Raw genomic sequence first — 18270 nt, forward strand, 5'->3', positions numbered from 1 at the left:
CTCAGAGCTGAATCCCAGGCCTGGCAGACCAAAGTGGATTCCTAGGAGGGGAAAGAGGAGCAGGTGATGAAGGCAGGGAAAGACATCCGAGGAGGCGGAAACAGCCAGGGCAGGGGGTGGAGGGGCATGTGGATGGCCTTCCACCTGGGCTGGGGATTTAGATCTGTACAGGTGCTCAGGCCTGTGCAGGGTAGCCTGCCCCGACCCTGCCCCAGAGGTGGCTGCGGGCACCCGGGAGGTGGGAGGTAGCTGCAAACTGCCTGGTCCTGGACCACAGGGAATGTCTTTGAGGGTGGTTTTGGGCCGCCAATCACACGCCCTCCAATTTGCAGCTGAAATTCTGACCTTGGAAGTCCCACCAAATGTATTCTTTCTGCCCGCTCACCCCCACCACCACCCCCAGTTCCACTCATTTGTGAAGAGAAGGAAGAATGCTGGTTGTCTCCATGGTTCTTTGGTTCAGGGACACGGGGTGACATGTGGGAGGACTTGGCAGGGCTGCATCTCCAGGCGCAGGTACAGCTTGCCATGGAGGGCTGTTAGTGGGAGCTGGGGAGGAGGAGGCAGGGTGTGGTCCTTGGTGACTGGAAAGATGGAAGGGAGACTACTCATGCCAGGCACATGCGTGATGCAGCAAGCATTTATGGAACACCTGTTATGTGCCAGAATCCGTGAGCACAGTCTTCAGGGAGCATGCACACACACAGGCATAATAATACAAGTGAGGTTCATGACCGACCAGTGGGAAGAAGGTACATGGTGAGGGCCTCACCTTGATGGGGGTGGGGGGGAGGGGGTCAGGGAAGTCTTCGCCGGAGCAGAGGGGCACCAAGTGACCAAGGGGATTGTCCAAGGTCACCAGCTGCGAAGTGGCAGAGCCATTGGTTTGGACCCACCAACTGGCTCCGGAGTCGGCTATGGATGTGTGAGCTCCAGCTTGAGTGATCACCCACGCGGTCCTGTCCACCCTGCAGGGTAATATCATCAGCCCATTTCACATAGAAACATAAGCCCCTAGAGATCAGAACCTGACCCCAGGCCAGGGCCGGAGTACCCCAGGAGCTTCCTACACTATTTGCATCCTTGGGGGCCAGGGGACTCCCTATCAGCTCCCACAGATATGAAATGGGCAGCGATGGGCTGATAAGTGGCCACTGGCCAACCGCCGCGGTGGCTGCCCCCTATCAGACCCCAAGCAGCCACACTTATCGCCCGCCCAGGGAAGCCAGAGAGGCCCAGTGGGCTCTTATCTCACAGGGGCCACCCGTGCCAGCAATGGGGCGGCAGGGCTTCATCGGGGCCCAGCTGGGTTGGTGTCCCCGAGGGCACTGCCCAGCAGTGACCGCCTGCAGGGTAGGGTGCAGCCAGTGCCTGGCCATCTTCATGGGCAAGTCCTGGCACTCTTTGCACGTTTAAGGCCCTCTCTCTTGTTCTCTGTCCCTCTGAGCCCCTCTGCCTGTCATGTGTGAGCATCTCTCTCTCCCTGTCTCTCTCTCTCCCTATTTTTTTAATCCCTGGCCAGCAGCTAATCCCCTGACCCCAGGTGTGAGGAAAACTATAGCCCCTCTCCTCACCAGCAGCTCATGAGGCAGGCTTGGGGGCACCACCCATCTATCCCCTCTGGGATGGGGGTGGCAGCTTGGACCACAGTGCACCGTACACTGCCTGGCCTTGGGCCAGTGCCTGGGCCCGAGCCTCAGTTTCCCATCTGGCCTGCATGAGGGTGGGAGCTGGCCACCTCACAGGGCCCAGAGTTCGGCAAACGTTCTGCAGCCCATTCTGGCTGCCCCCTCTCACCTTTCTGGCTGCCATCTGCTGGTCAGGACCCAGGTGGCAGCAGCCCGAGAGAGAGGCCGGGCCTCAGTGTCCCTCTCTGCAGCTGCACGGTGGGTTCAGCGCAGTTGCCCTGCCTCCAGTGGTCAGGGCCCAAGCAGACGGCCAAGAGAACCCCCAGGAGGCACCCACATGGCGCTGGGCAGAAGGGAGGCCTCTCCTCCCAGGAGGCCCTCCACACACACTGCATGTACAGTGCGGTCCTGGGTGTGCAAGGGCTCGGTAAGCCCTGGAGTGCAGGTCCCGGGGCCTGCCGGTGACCATCCTACTCTCCCACCCCATCGTCTCCAGGCCCCGTTAGTGCCCTACCCTGGCTTCCTCCTACCACTGGCTGAGACCTGGTGACTCCAGAGCTCCAAAAGCAGGCTGGGGAGATGTTCCGGGTGTTTGTTTTCATTTTCGGAAGGTCTGAACTGTGTCAGCTGCTGGTGGCTTGGTTCTCAGGTGTTACTGCTTCCAGTGGGACCCTCAAGATGTCCTGAGAGCAGGAGCACAGGCCCCAAGTCAGCCTGCCTGGCCTGGGTCCAAACTTTGCTGTGAGCACAGTCTTCACGGAGCATGCACACACATGCAGGTCGCTTGTCCTCTCTGGACCTCAGTTTCCTCATGTGTCCAACAGAGCTGAGGAGAGTGCCGGCCCCTTGAGGGAGCTGTGAGGAGAGCGCCATGCCTGGTGCAGTGAGCGCTTCGCCTCGGCTTCACCCTGAGGGCTGTTACCTTGCCCCGGCCGCCTGGGTTCAGGGAGAAGCCACGATCCGGCACAACCCGAACTCCACTCCTGGGGCCAGCCAAGCCGTGCACCCGTGGAGCAGGGAGAAGCCCCTTTCACTCCCCTGTGGGTGGTGTTCGTCTTGGCCCCACAGATGCCATTGCCCATCCCTCACCCAAGGCGCCCCCACTGCACCAGAGCCGGATGTGCTGTCTGTCAGAGCCCAGGTCCAGACTGGGTTTGAGGCCCAGCTCTGCAGTGACATCACAGTGTGTCCTCTAGGATGTCACCTCCTCCTCCGAGCCCCCTGGGGTGCGTGAGGGCCAGGGCAGAGGTGCGCGGAGTGAATGCTGGGGGAATGGTAGTTGTGCCAGAGATGTTCACCTCCCGGGGCTCAAGCAGCACCAACTGTGAGCAGTCCTGGGGAGTGTGTGACCCTGAAGGGCCCAACAGGGCAGGAGGTCTGAGAGCGTGGGAGGGGCGGGTGCCAGGCGAGGGCTCAGCCCATGCAAAGGCTCAGAGGTAGGACCAAAGCCCAGCAAGGAGGCCCTAGGGCCTGAGGAGAGGAGGAGGAATGGGGAGGGACCAGTGGGTAGGGTCAGGTCCCAAAGGAAAGGAGGTGGGGATGGGAGCTGAGCCTTCAGCCCAGCTCAAAGGGAAGGGGGCAGGCAACAGGAAGAGGGAGAGCTCAGGAGTTTTATCTTTGAAGTGACCTTGTTTGCTAGAGGGGCTGACTGTTTAAAATTCTGATATGCAAATAGCTACAAGCTAAAATCTATAATCCCCAAATCCTGTCTGGAAGGGCAGCTGCCACTGCCTTTGCTCCGCTGGCCCAGCGCTCCCTGCTCCTCAGGGGATGGCTCCTCCCACCCCATGTCCCTCTCTGTGTCCTGTGCCCTCCCCTCCACCTCTCCACTTAACATCGGGAAAAAGCAGGTCAGACAGACAAGCACCCCCATTAGGACTGAGAGCCCTGAGGCTCCCATCTGTGTAGGGAGCATCCCTCATGGTTCTGTCCAAGCTTCTGACTAATGGCAGTCAGCATGGCCTGGGCCTGCCTGGCAGATCACGAGGAGACTGATGAAGGGAGCAGCTGCAGTGTTTGGGGTCCCCTCCCCTTGGTAGCCCTCTAGGGTCCCTTCCCAACGAGTAGCCCCTCGGCCAGCAGAGGGAGGGTGACTTGCCCCCCTGGGGTGGCCAGAGAAGGCTTCACTCCTCTGACCTCCCACCCTCCCTCCCCTCCCACCCTCTCTGCCCAGCACAGAGGGGACACCAAAGGGCACAGTCACTGTCTAGCTCTCCGGCCGCCTGTTTGGAGGCAGGGTGATCCGGATGCCCTGGATGCTGAGTGTAGGGCTGATCACCGTGGGTGCTGTACTCACTGGGGAGCAGGAGGGGAACCAGGAGGCCTCTAGGGCTCCCCCCCAACCCGGGGACATCCTAGAGGCCACACTGCGATGTCACTGCAGAGCTGGGCATGACCATGAGGACAGCCCGGGCTTCACAGGCTTAGGAAGGAAGGCGGCGGCCAGGGGCACATTTAGTGGTCAGGGCACCCAGCCTGTGGCCTGCCTGTGTGATCAGGGCCCCAGGAACAGGGTTCCTTTCCCCCCTAAGGTCTCAGGGCCTGGAATTCTTTCCTGGTGACCACTGTTTACAAAATAAAGCCGATTGGGCAGAGCCTTGGGAGGGTGGGGGCCAGGATACAAGGTGAGAGGACCACTGACGGGTGAGAGGCCCGTGGGCAGTGGGCAGCCTCCTGTGCGAGACTGATTGCTGGGCCACAGCCTGGCTTTATCACGAGGGCACAGGCGGGCACTTGGTAGGAAGAGGTTGAGCTGGAGCAGGAAGCGAGGGGGCGCAGAGCTGGGGACCACCTGCCACCACCTTTCACTCATCGACACTTGGCAGCAACCTGCCCTGAGCCCCAGACTGGGTAGCAAACAGTCCCCACAAGGGCCATAGTCTGTCGCCCCTGACTCCAGGGGTGAGTTGGTTCTGCTCCCCCAAAATCCAGGGCTTTTGGTGGGGGAGTGGGCTGGGGTTCCCTAGAGCTGAAACTGAGGTGGACTTTCCTAGGCCTCAAAACCCCTGTCTGGGGCAGCCCAGTTTCAAGAGAGAGGGGCATGGAGCGGGGATGAGGACCCACACCAGCCAAGAGAAGGAATATGGAGCACAGTGTGGCCGCGTGTGTGCTCAGGACCTGGTGAGCACCACTTTACAATTAGGGAAACTGAGGCCTGGCAAGATGCAGTGGCATGGCCAAGGTCATCCAGCTCACAGTGGGCAGGGAGCTGGCATCTGAGAGGCTGCGCCTGTTTGGTAGGAAGTATCTCTAGGCTTCGTTTCAGTGCCCTGCCTCCACCCCTCCATCCCTGGCTGTGTGGTCAGGGCCCCAGAAGTGAGGTCCCCTTTACCCATCAATTCTCAGGACCTGGAGCTCTTTCCTGGTGACCACTGTTTAAAAAATAAACCCAATGGCCCAAACATCAGTGTCACCTTCTTTGTCCCCAGCTCCATCCCCAGCCCTGGAGGGAATGATGGGCAGGCTGGCCATGTTCCCACAACACTGCAGGTCGGCAGAGGGAACAGCCAGATGGTCAGTGCCAGGTCAGCACCTTACCCCTAACCCCCAAGCCAAGGCCTAAAGGACAAATTGGAGTGGGGCGAGTGTTCAAGTGAGGAGCTAGCATGAACAGGTCCTGAGGTTTGAAGTGTGCGTGTGGCTCAGGCATTAGAGGCTGGAGTGGGGGTGGGGAGAGGTAGGATGGGGCATGCATGGGCTCAATGCCATGGACTGTGGGGAGACGCCTCCATTTTCTTGGCTATAAAGTGGGGGGCTGCAGGGTTTTAAGTGGGGCATTTGGTCAGCTGCCATATGGTGAATAGGGTGGGAAGCGCCTGCTGTGAGGGGCTGGAGGAGGCATCTGTCAGCCATTTCCTGCTGGGAGGGCGGGGGGGGGGGGGGATTGGAGCCTGGTTCCCCCACCCGCAGGGACCCAGGGGCCTGCTGGAAGCTGGGAAACCTCGCCCTGGAGGGTGAGCGAGGGCGTAGGGCCGACTATCTGGGCCGAGCTCGGCTGACTAATCTTGTTGCCTGGAGTTTCTATGCAAACCTCAAGGTTTGTTATCGGGCAGTGGGCGGGCAGGCGGCTGAGGCAGGACGGCCTGTCCTGATGGACAGCCCAGGAGATGGGCCGATACTGCCCGCCACAAGTCCCCTCCCGCCAGCTCGGCATGTGTGGGTGGGAAAAATCATTTCAGCTATTTTGCTTTATCACCGGGCCTGGCATGGCAGCCTGATAGGCCTATTTGTCTTAGATTAACAGATAGGGGAGGGCCATGGAGGGGGGGGATGATGGCTGATGTCAGGGGTCAAGCTGGAGTCAGCTCCAGAGACCAGATTCAGCGGCTGAGTCTTTCTGGATGTCCCAGGGAAGGGGGTGCACACCAGGTGCCCCAGAGGCACGTGTTCCCTAGGATCACCCAGCGGGCTCTACATGGCCCTGACCTCCCACTTCATAGCTGAGCAAACTGAGACTCAGGGAAATGGAGCGAAAACCTGGGGAGCAGTCTGTGTGTCCCCGCAGTTGGCCATCCTTTCTTCCCAGGTGTTTCCCCGAGCACCTACAGGGCCAGGCACGTTGCAGGTGCCAGCAGAGTCCATCAAACAGGAGCAGCATGGGATCTGCAACCCAGGAGTGGGCAAGGGAAGGGAAGGCGGTAGTTTATTCATTCAACAAACACTTGTGTATTAAGCTCCTGCTTGGTGCCGACAGAGTCCAGGGGCCCAGGGAGCTGATGGTCTAGTCAGGGAGACAGAGACGTAAAAATGTCACGTGTTCCAGGGGCTGAGGCTCTGGAATAAAAGAAAGAAGGGGAGCAATTCTGAATTGGGTAGCCCGAGTAGGTGTTGCTGAGCCCATGTTTGAGCAAAGACCACAAGAGTGAGGGGAACCAGCTGCTGTCGGGGGACAGTGTACCGGGCAGAGAGCACAGTGCAGGCAGGAGATCTGAGGCAGGAGTGCTCTTGGCTGGGTCTGGAGTGCAGGGATGAGGAGGTGAGCTCAGAGCACGGGGGCCCTATCTGTAATGGTTGTCTTGGAAACGGAGTTCAGAGGTCACAGGCTTTGGCCAGCACAAGCTGAGGGTGACTGGCTGGCTGATGGACACCTAGGCTGCCCGCCCCCCCAGACCCCAAGCTCTTTCCATGACCCCTCCCCAGAGCATCGGTCCCCAAGCCAGGGTAGGGCCTGAACCCTTAGCCTGCGTCCACCACCAAAACTCAGAACTGCCCACCTCTCTGAACAAGGCCCTGTGGGCGGGACCCCCAGGACAGGGCTGAAGTGGGACTATGAGCCCATGGCCTCTAACTGGGGTGCTGTGGCACAGAGATGGCCATGGCTCCCCCTATGCCCAGGCTGTTGACCCCCCTCAGCCCTGGGTAGTCCCCTCACTGTGTTCAGCAGTTCCTCATGCAGAGGAGCTAACCACCTGGCACCCACATCAGCCCTGCCAGGCAGCTGCTCCTTGGCCTGTCCTGACTCCAACCTCTGCCCACAACAAAGGCACGTGGGCCTTGGGGTCACAGGTTTTGGGGGGAGGTCAGAACATCTGGGAGGGGCAGGCTATCAGTGGGCAGCTCTTTGGTAAGACTCCCATCCAACTCTTCTGTAGGAGCTTATCCCCATTCACTCACTCGCTAGTACCTTTATTTATTGAGTGCCTACTGTGTGTCAGCCCCTGTTGTAGACACTGGGGGTGTAGCATGAACAAAACAGACCAGCCACTGCCCTCTAAGAGCTGCAGCCAGTAGCACAGAGAGCAGTCATCAAGGGGCGCAGGCTAAGCAGGGAATGTGGACAGGAATAGAGGGTGGTTAGGGGGCTGGGGTGAGCTGCCCCTGACCCTCAGAGGTTTGCACAAAGAGCTCAGAGGATCCCAGGGAAACTGCCCCACAGAGATTCTGCACACAGGGGCACCTGCGGGGATACAAGGACAGCAGGAACAGGCAAGGGCTGATGGCTGGGCTGGTTGCCATGTGGGGAAAGGACTGTAGGGGGTCAGGGTGAACATGGAAGACCCATGAAAAAGCTGAGACTGAAATTTGGTGTCAGATGCCGGACTTCCTCAGAGGTGGAAACTGAGGCCCAGAGAGGTTAGGCGGCTGCCCCAGCGCCACGACTGGACGATTGAGAGAGCTGAGCCTGAAGTCCACCTCCCCGAGAGAGGCCCTAGCCCACTCTCTCCCGGCCCAGCTCCAGTTGGTTCTCAGGGGCTCCCAGAGCCCCTCCAAAGAGGGTGCAGACACTGTGTGGGTGGAGGGTGAGTGAGCAACAAGGGACCCGGTGAAGAGGGTGGCTATGGCCCGGGTCCTCGGCTGTCCCGGCGTCTGGGGGGGCCCAGGCCTGGCTGCCTGCCCATGCTGCCCGCTGACCTCACCGGCCTTCCGGGAGCGCCTATCTGTGGCCAGGGCAGCCTATCTCGGCCGCGGGTGCTAATCAAGCCCGGCTTCCTCCTCCGCCCTCCCGCCGGCTTCCTGCCTCAGCCAGCCCACCCAGCCGGTTGGCCGTGTGTCTAGGCATCAGCCTTTGCCTGGCCTGCCCCTCCCAAGCATCACTATGGTGCAAGTCCACCTGCCCTCCTCCAGGGCCCAAAATCAGACCACCACAGCCTGGCCATGGTGCCTGGGGTGCATCAGCTCACTTCTCTGAGCCTCCTGGTAAAATGGCCCCAGATACACACAGAGGACCCCAAGGGATGGCAGGGATGGCCATTACTGGCACGGCTATTGCTGTTCCTTTGTCAGTGCCTATGCTAGTGCTGGCACGGTCCCTCCTCCTGGCACCAGTACTCACGCTGCCACTCTCCCTAGCACTGTCACTGTTGTTGGGACTAGTATTGTCACGGTCAGTGCTGCTGTTGCTAGCGCTATTGCTGTCACTAACACCGGTACTCATAGAGGTACTCTCACTGTCACTAGCACTGTTCCTGTCACCAGTAATGTGACTGTCCCATCACCCCTTGCTGGCATGACTCCCACAAGGCACCAGGGCAGACCTGGCTTCCAACTGTCACCTGTCTCACGGGGGGCCTTTGGGTCCCTACTCAAGCTTCTCCTCTGTGGGGTGAGGACAGGCTGTTCAGGCTGTCTGGGGATGCCAGGAGGGCTGGGATAGGCCCGGGCAGGGCAGGGCAGCAGGAAGGCAGCATGTGCAACGTGGTGGCTCTCTCCAAGCATGCCCAGGGCTGTGCAGTCCCCAGGGCATGGTGTCGGGCTCTCCCTGGAGCTATGTAGCCTCAGCGGGGGCGTGTCAGGGGCACCGGCAGGCAGGTCCCTCCCCTGTACCAGCTGGCTCTCATTGCCCAGGAGAGAGCCAGAGGCAACCTGCCGTCAGTCGTAGGCAGCACTGCCCTCGTGCCAGGCACCATTTGTCACGGGATCTCCCTCAGTCCCAGGAGTGGGCTCTTTGACCACACCCTCTCGACAGAAGGAAACTGAGGCTGGACAAGCTGCAGTGTTCCTCTCAGACCCAGGATGGGAACCGGGCCCCCACTGACCCCACAGGCCTGCCAGCCCTCCCCCCACGTGATTTAACACTTTGTTCTCGGAGAGCCCCTCCCCCTGCCAGATGAGCGGGGCTCCTTATTTATTTATTTATTACTCCTCTATCTCTGTGCGTAACTTTTGATTTCCTCGCTGTGTTTTTCCATTACGGCAGCGGTGGATGTAGCCGATAAGATCAATCCCGGGAGATGGGACAAAGGGGCCGCCATCGGCTCGAGGGCTGGTCATATCCTGCCCGAAAGGGCCGAGCAGGGCCTGAAATGAGGCACGATGCTATCTCCGGGGCTTATTATGTGTCGTCGCGGGGAGGGGGCTCTGCCTGCCTCAGCCTCTCCCCCCTCCCCCTCAGAACCCGCCTTTGCCCCCCCAGACAGACTCCTGCGTCCCACCCATCCTCAGCCCCATCCCTCACAGGACCCCTGAGCGCCCTCGGCCTCCTGGGCTGTTCCTTCAGCTTCCCTGAGCCTCAGTGTCCCTGTCTGTCACCAAGACTCCCTCTGCTCCTGGAGCCGCTGGGTGCGGTGGACTCTGGAGACCTACCCCCTTCCCAAAAAAGCACTCGCACACCGAGGTGCCCAGGCTGGATCCTGCACGGTGCTGTGGTGTTCTTGCCTTGACTCAGCAGTTCAGCTTCTAGGAATTTATCCCAGAAAAATAATCTCGGCGTGGACAGGCATAGGGTGGCGAGGATAGCCATCACTCCATGTTGAAGATAGCGAGCCGCTTATTTTATTTATTTATTTATTTATTTATTTATTTATTTATTTATTTATTGCTGGCCTGCAGAATTTCTACAAGAAGAGGGAGAAATTATTCTAAAAGAAGCAAATTCTGCACAGACATCCCCACTGCTCGGCCAGTGTGTGCACTTCTCTACATGCACACAGTGGGTCAGACGTGCCCAGTGCTGAAGGCCATGGGCAGGACAACAAGCCGATCTGGGGCTGACCTGGGGCAGTCCCAACAGCACCCCTCCCCTTCCCCGGCCCCTGAGCTTTCCTGGTCCTGCCAAAATTCTACCTGTCCCACCCCCGGGGGCCTTGCTGGGTCTCAGAGGACACACGCAATCATCTTGGCAGGAGCAAAGGAGTGGAGGTGAGAGCAAGCACCGTTCCCCCAGACAGGGAACCCCAGTGGAGCCTGGCTGTGGGCTCAGCTGGATGGGCCCAGTGGGGAGCCCCAAGAGTTCCTGAGCTATGTCTGGGGTGGGGACCAACCTGTGCCTGCTGTGTACAGGGCAAGGCTCTCTGTACTCCAAACCTCCTTGCCTCTCTTCCCCAGCCCTGCCTTGTCCTAGTCATTGTTCTCCCTGCCCCGCCCCCCCCCCCAAGGGCATGAAGAAGGACATAGCATTGGACAGGTTCTGGGGCCTGGGTGTGAACTCAGTCACCTGCCTCACTCTGTGGCCAGGTCCTCTCTGATCCCCAGTCTCTTAGTCTATAAAGGGGGTAATACCAGTCCCTATGGCACTGCGGGGGGATGGGGGGGGCGGCGGCCAGAGGGGGGAGGTTTAAGGACTGAGTTGATCAGTACCATGAAAGCAGGTGTCTGCTGGTTTTACATAGTGCAGTAAACACGCACGGCTTTCACAAGATGGGGCTTTAACAATTTCCGGGACTCGGCTTCATGCTGGGTTGTCCCTAGGGGACTGTGGGGCAAGGGGCCAGTGCCCCAGTTATTGCCGTGGGGTGTGGGCAAACCAGAGCCCTCCCTGTAGACCTCAGCCTCCCTCCCCATGTGTAAGCGCCTCCTTTGTGGGCAGAGCAGATGGGAGGTGCTTGGTGCTCATAAAGTGTCAGCGGGTGCTCAGGGACTGTTGCCTTTTCTGGAAGGGTCTTTGTAGTCCCTGCGGGGCTCACCCTGCATAGGCAGTGGTCGTGTCATGATATTCTCGAGTGTGTTGGCTCGATGCCCACTGCTGCCCCCCAGGCAGGACAAGGCGAGGGGCTCAGCAGTAGCCGCAGGCCTTCCCTTCACCCTTGTGACCACCAGCCTCTGCCCAGACCCTCACTCACGCTCATGCCCACCCCCCACCCCCCTACACATTTACAGCAGAGAGACGGGGCCCTGTGAGGACCATGCCCCAGCCTAGCTCAGGGAGCAGAGTGGACTGGCCAGGCTGGGGGCTGAGAGGCGGTGAGTCGGAGGCTGGAAAGAAGGAAGGGCCCTCTCTGTGGCGTCAGCCTCTGGAAAAACAGGGGCCAGGGGCCAGGACGCCCAGGCTGATAGGGGCCAGATAAGCTGTTTGCACAGGAGGTATTTTCTTTACCTTATCACACATCCTGCTTCCAGCCTGCCTACAGGACGAGGCAGGGCCCGGAAAGCCAGGGACCCCGACCCCAGTGCTCAAGCCTCAGGGTCTCCTAAGACCAAGTACCAGGGGCTGGAGAGGCTTCCGCCGCCCACTTCGCAGGTGAGAAGATTGAGGCCCAGGGACCAGGACAGTTAGTTTTTTAAGAAGGCGGGAGAGACCAGGAGTCCTGGAGCTTGGAGGCACCCAGGAAGCTGTGGTTCTTAGGCTTCATGGGGCCAAGGGGAGGCTCCATCCAAAGCGGGGAGCAGAAAGGAAAACGCAGCGAGGGCAGGGCAGCATCCTGGGCCCAGCACACGGGCCCCTAAGGAGTCTCAGACCCACTGCCTACCCCATGGCAGCTCCTGCCAGTCAAGCTGGTCCGCTTGGCTGTGCCTGGAGCGGGCAGAGCATCTGAGACACATCCCACCCCAAGGAGCCAGATCTCTAGGCAGTCACCCACCACACCCTCCCCCAGACTCTGAGCTGCCCACAGGGCCTCAGAAAGGGCACTTCTGGGACTGAGTGAGGCCCCCCCCTGCAGCCCTTCCTACCCACCTGGGGCCCAGTCAAGATGACCGCCAAGGCCTTGCCAAATCCCAGCCCCACAGACACCCCTTTCCCTAGGGCCACCCCCTTACCAGGATAGGTCTCTGGGCCTGATAGTGGTGAAGGGGCCCCTGCAGGTCCCAGGTGAGCAGTGGGGCCCCACCCTGCTCTCTGGCTGTTCCCAGGCGGTCCCAGCTCCACCATTAGCCGGGGCCAGGGTTCAGCCCGATAAAGATGGGCTGTTGTTCTATATCAAAAAATCAATAATCCCCAGTGATGTTCCAGTGATAGGGAGAGAAGTTCACAGGCACCAGCTGGCGGTGGGGCGGGGGTAGGGCCAGGGGCTCCAGCACCTGAGGCTGCCCTCCCTGCTTGTCCCTCACCTGGCTGGCTGGCAAGGCTGATCCCTGGTGGACTCCGGTCTCGGCAGTCCCCCTCCTTGCCCCACCACCTCTTTGGGGGTGGGCAGCCTGAGAGCCAGCCCTGTGAGGAAGCCCAGAGCAACTAGGCCCTCCCCAGGGTCAGGAGGTGAAATGCTGGGCGGTGAGAACAGAAGCAGAGGACAGGCCAGCACGGGGCCCCTCTCAGGCTCAGCAGGACCAGCTGCCCCAGCTCCCAGGCCTATGCTTGTTGATTAGACTGGAAGGTCCAGCTCCAGTTCCGCCTCCTTTCACTGTCCTCTAGACACGGACGCTCGCTAGGTCCCCAGCGGTATTGGGGCCATCAGGACACAGCTGTTGGCAACCCCAGCCCAAGGGGCTAACATTCTAGTGGAGAGACAGCTAATAAAATATAAGGGTCAACTCCGCAATGCTGGGGTCGATGGCCAAGGGCATCACCCCTGCTCATGCACAAGGTAACTGGGCACCGAGGCCCTGGAGCGCCCCACTCCCCGAGTCACTGTGCCTGCACCCGCTGGCCCACGTTGGAGCCGGCCACAGTGTCGTCCTGCCAGCCCCCTCTGCCGTTAGTTCCCAGTAACGTCACCTGCCGGCTGTGCCTCATCTCAACCCACCCCACGTTGTCCAGCCGCCGTGCAGAGCTTGACAGGAGAGGGCGGTTCAAGAAAGGGCTATTCAAGAGATGGCGCTTTGCCCAGTGGGCGGGCATTCAGCCCAGGTCCAGTGGAAAGAGAGTCTCGGGCAGGTGCAGTGGCCCGGGCAGGCTGCCGTGGTTCTCCTGGCAGGTGTGTCCCCCCAGAAGAAGGTCAAGATGAGGCCTCAGGGTCCATTTTGCCCCTGCAACCAGCTACTGTGAGCACAGGATCTGTGAGAAACTTCTCAAGAAGGAAGGTTCTGGGCTTGAAGCCCTTTGAAAAGCTCTGACCTGGATGAGAGGGAAACCCCCCTCCAGGGAGGACTCGGGCTCTGCACACTGTACTAGCCTGAGCACTAGGGTGGCTGGGTGCTAGCAGAGGCTGGGCACCCATATCCATGCCCAAAGGCCAGCAGGGGCCACAGTGGGCAGAGAAGCTGGAGACTTCCCCAGGCGATGGTGGCACCAGGTGGGGGACACCCAGGAGGCCCTGTGCGGGGAAGTTGGGAGGTTCCCAGGAATGTTCTCTATTGGTGGAGTGGGCATTGGTCTTGGTTATAGTCCCATCCACATCTCCAGTGCTGGGCACTCAATAGCATTAAATAACACAGAAATGATCTGATGGAAGTGTGGCCCTTTGGTCTGAGGCCAAAATAGGGGTAAGCGTAGGGATTGAGGAATCATCTCAGGGGAGCTGGTCACTGTCTGAGGGGCAGCAGCCGGCATTGAGCTCAAATGGTTCCTGGCTCTGCTAGGGCATCTTATATCTCCCTTGAGGCCAGAAGTCCCAGATTGTATGTGCTCTTATTTTTAAACTAGAGGCCCAGTGCACAAATTCATGCACCAGTGGGGTCCCTCGGCCTGGCCTGCAGGATCAGGCCAAAACTGGCTCTCCAACATCCCCCGAGGGGTCCCGGATTGCGAGAGGGCACAGGCCAGGCCGAGGGACCCCACCAGTACACGATTGGGACCGAGGAGGAACACAGGAGGTAGGCCAGATGGGGAGGGACCCTGGGAGGGCTCCAGGTTGTGTCCAGCCCATCTCACTCAGTCCTGATCAGCCGGACCCCAGCAGCAAGCTAACCTACTGGTCAGAGCATCTGCCCCCAGTGGTCAGTGCACATCATAGCGAGCGGTTCAACCAATCATATTACGCTTTGATTGGTTGAACAGACTACCGGACACTTAGCATATTAGGCTTTTATTATGTAGGATGATGACAACAGTCCCCCATTTTTGTTGTTGTTGTTGTTGTTTAGTGGGGAGGGGCCTCCATTTCTATTCACGCCCTCAGCTCACAGTCCCCAGCTCCTCTGGCACCATCTCCCAGACCCTGGCCTTACTTCCTTGGACTGGCAGAGAGCAGGAGAAAGGGACCCCACTGCTTTTCCCCAAAAGCTCTTTCAGATATGTCCTCTCAGCACTGTGTCCCCATAATTCATAGATGGGAACTGGAGGTCTTCAGATGGGGCAGGATCTATCCATAGGTGCTGTAGCCACTGGTGACAGAGCCAGGGCTGAAATCAAGCTCTGCTCCTTTTTGTTTCCTGATGTGACATTCAGGTGGGCTGGCTGGCAACCTATAGCTCGGGGTCTCCAGGTCCTGAGGCCCCAGGCTGGGTGGGCATGATAGCCTTTTTTGTGCCCTGGAGGGTATGAAAAGGTCAGCAGCAAGCCTGTCAGCAGTCCCAGCTGGGAGTCTTGCTACTGTCCCAAGCCTGGAGAAACCAGCCCAAATGGGAAAGGCTGCATAGCTCCTGCAGATGTGCAGGCCTAGGGGAGGACTGGCAGCAAGAGTGGGCCTCCTGGGAACAGCTGGCCGTCCATAGTGCACTGTGACCTCACCCCATGGCCCTCCTCATGCCCCAGTGCAAGGATCTGCCTCAGCCTGTTCCCAGTTCCACATGGGAACCCTGAGCCAGGCTCCGCCTCCGCTGGGCCTTGTTGCCCCTTCCTTAAATGGGAAGCAAGAACAGGGGCCAACATTTGGGGCCCAGCAGGTGGGATACTCCAAGAAGCTGATGGGGATTAGCCTTCCCCTGCCATTTCTGCCCAGGCCCGGATTTGCCCCCTCCAGCCAGGTCATACAGGAGGGTCACACGTGAGCAGGGCCACAGCATCCATGCAGAACAAACCTTCCCCTCCCAGCAGGCACAGAGCAGAAGGGAAGAGAGCCTGGCCAAGAATTTGCAGGGACTGCAGCTTGGCCCAGCTGGACCCCACTGCCTGCTTGCAGGCCGTGCTCTGTGAATGCTCATCGGGCACTGACTGTGCAGGCCCCGTCCTTCATGTACCATATTCATTATGCCATTTCACCCTGCAATTAATGTGCCCTTGTACCCATTTCACACAAGAGGAAACGGTGCCGGGAGGGGAGTGACCTGTCCAGCTGGGAGATGGCAGTAGCAGGATACAAACACAGGTTCCAGAACCAAGGTCAATTGCTAAAGCCGCAGAGAAGACAGACGCTGGATGGTGATGGCCACATGGGGCCGGAGGAGGAGCCGCTCAGCCTCCACTCTTTGTCCTTGTTTCTGTCCTTCTAGGGCAGTGGTCGGCAAACTCATTAGTCAACAGAGCCAAATATCAACAGTACAACGATTGAAATTTCTTTTGAGAGCCAAATTTTTTAAACTTAAACTTCTTCTAACGCTACTTCTTCAAAATAGACTTGCCCAGGCCATGGTATTTTGTGGAAGAGCCACACTCAAGGCGCCAAAGAGCCGCATGTGGCTCGCGAGCCGCCGTTTGCCAACCCCTGTTCTAGGGCTTCAGCTACCATTCAGCTCATGGCTTTCCCAGTCAGGAGGGTTGAACTGAGAACAGGAAAGGGGCTGGATTTTGGAGCTGGTGACCTTGGACAAGTCACAGCCCCCTCAGTAAAATGGACACAGTCGCCAGTGTTCCAGATCATGGGGGGCGGGGGCACTGAGGTGTGTCTCTGGTGGGAGGTGCTGAGCAGGTGTGTGAGTGAACAGGTCTGCAGGACATATCATTGCAAGAGAGCTTGTGCCAGCCAGTAGAGGGGACAGCCATGATCTGCTGTGTGGCCTTAAAGAGTCTCTTGCCCTCTCTGGGTCTGGTTTCCATGGTCGTACAGGATGTGTTGGAAACACACACTCTCAGGGCCCACACAATCTCCAAGCCAGCCCAACTCTGGGCCCACACCCAGGAAAACTTTTAGAACCCCATCAGGAAGACCGGGGGCCCGCTTACCCTGGAATTTCCCCCCTCTTGCCCTCTCCCTCCCTCTCTCCCTCTTGCTCCTTTTTCTCTCTCTTTTCTATGACTTTTATCAAAGGCAAACAGCATGATCCCTGAGATAGGGCCGCTCCCCAACAAAGCCAGGGCCAGCTGGCCCACAGGAGCCACAGGGTGGGGCCGGGTGGGAGTGATGGGGCTGATTAGATAAGTGGGTGCTGGCAGTGACCCCAAAGTGAGCACCCACATGCTGATCCCACAGCCCACCATTCAGGGCGGAGAATGCCCAATGGTTGGACTCTGCGCTCTGGAGTCCACCAGCCATTAGCATAAAGGAGGAGCCAGCCAGCAGGGTACAGGAGGCAGCAGCCCCCAAGCTCGTGGACACTCCAGCAAGCCTACAGAGCCGCCCCAAGTCAGAGTTGCAAGCCAGCCTGCTGAGGCCTTTGGTCAGGGAAACTGAGGCCTGGGAGGCTGGGCACAGTGGGCTCTCCAGATGTTCCAGCTTAGAGCCCTGGATCTTCTGTCAGAAAGGAGCTCAGGCTGGTCTGGGTGGGTACCTGCTGTGCAACCCTGAGGGAGTTGCTCAGGTTCTCTGGACCCCCTCTGCGGCATGAAGTGGGAAGAGTGGGACCTTCTCACTGGCTTGTTATTCATGTTGTTGAGGGAGGTCACCACCGGCTCCAGGGTGGGACAGAGCTGGGGACAAGGCTGAGAGCAGCAACTCAGTGGCAGGCCTGGGCTGGGCCCCAGCCCTCCTGGGATCCCAGGGGAGGAAAGCAGTGCTGCCCACATCTATTAACATGTTGGCCTCTACTCACACAGCCGCCAACGCAGCACGAAAACTGAGGCTCAGCAAGAGGTGAGCAGAGGCAGGCCCTGGCCCCAGCCTGTTGATTCCAGACCCCAAGTCTCTTACTCAGCCACCCCCTCCACCAGGCTCCCAGGAGTGGGTCCTGTCTTGGCCTGGGTGGCAACACTCAGCCCTGCTCCCTTCACTATCCCCTTGGGATGCCGTTGGAGGGTTTTGAGACCTAAACAGACATGTAAATCATATAAATATGCAAAACCTGAATTTTCTCATCTGGTTCCTCACAGATGCTTGGGGGTGAAATTGAATCCTGTGCTGCATGTTTGTTCTGGAAATAACATGTGTGGGGTTGTTTGCCAGAATAAATTAGTCTTTGTCCTGATGCTGTGCCTATAGTGATGGCCTGACACCCATGGGGGTGGGGGAGCCACCCAGGCAGCAGGGCCTGCCCCACCGCCTGAGGAGGCCATCTGCAAATGGGGAAACTGAGGACAGAGCAAGAAATCAGCCACTGGACAGGGGAGCTCAGAGCTGGCCCACTGTACCCCCCACCTCCTCTCCAACAGCCTCCCTATCCTGTTTTCTCTATCACCTCCTGCTTCGGCCCAGAAAAGGGTATTGAGGCCTCGCCATGACCATGGCTGGGCTCTAATTCAAATCCCACCTATTTACTGTGTACCTTGGGCTGGTTGCTTAACCTCTCTGAACCTCACTCTCCTGCTCTGTAGACTGGGGAATAAGTTCATTGTGGCTAGGAGAAATCCCCGTAGATTGTGTCAGGCCCTTGGCTAAGACTCAACAAATGGCCAGAAATCGTGTGCAGATTGCGACTTCTTGGGGCCAAATGACATCGCCCTCACTCTCCAGCTGAGGGACCAGGGTAGCTAGAATAGGAAGAGTTGGCCAGTACCTGACTGGAGCTGGCATCTCTCTGTGCCTCTCTTGCCTCAGCTGCTCTGGAGTTGGGGAGGAGGAAACAGAGATATGGGCCACAGGAGGCTTCTGGACACTTCCACCTGGAAGCCTACCTTGACTGACCCACCATTAGCGATCTCACCTGTGTTTCCTGGGAGCCCTCGAGGGCAGGCGCTGAGCCTTCTTTGTCCTTGCCCCCGGTGCCCACATGGGGTTTTGTGACTGAGTAAGCACTAAGCCACAAGTCCGGAGACCTGGGTTCGTCCCACCTTTAGCCTGAGCTCGCAGTGTGGCTTGGGTGCTCCTGGGCCTCCCTGGGCCCCGGGTTTCCTATCAGTGTGCTTGAGAACTGGCCATCT

General features: G+C 59.0%; 1 protein-coding gene across 2 annotated transcripts in view; it reads left to right on the forward strand.

The window, feature by feature from the left end:
* The window catches only part of ZFPM1 (zinc finger protein, FOG family member 1), a 71855-nt gene that overhangs the window by 31953 nt on the left and 21632 nt on the right, over nt 1-18270 (forward strand). The window lies entirely within an intron of this gene.

The sequence above is a fragment of the Cnephaeus nilssonii genome (genome assembly GCF_951640355.1).
Source record: "Cnephaeus nilssonii genome assembly, chromosome: 20".
Taxonomy (NCBI): domain Eukaryota; kingdom Metazoa; phylum Chordata; class Mammalia; order Chiroptera; family Vespertilionidae; genus Cnephaeus; species Cnephaeus nilssonii.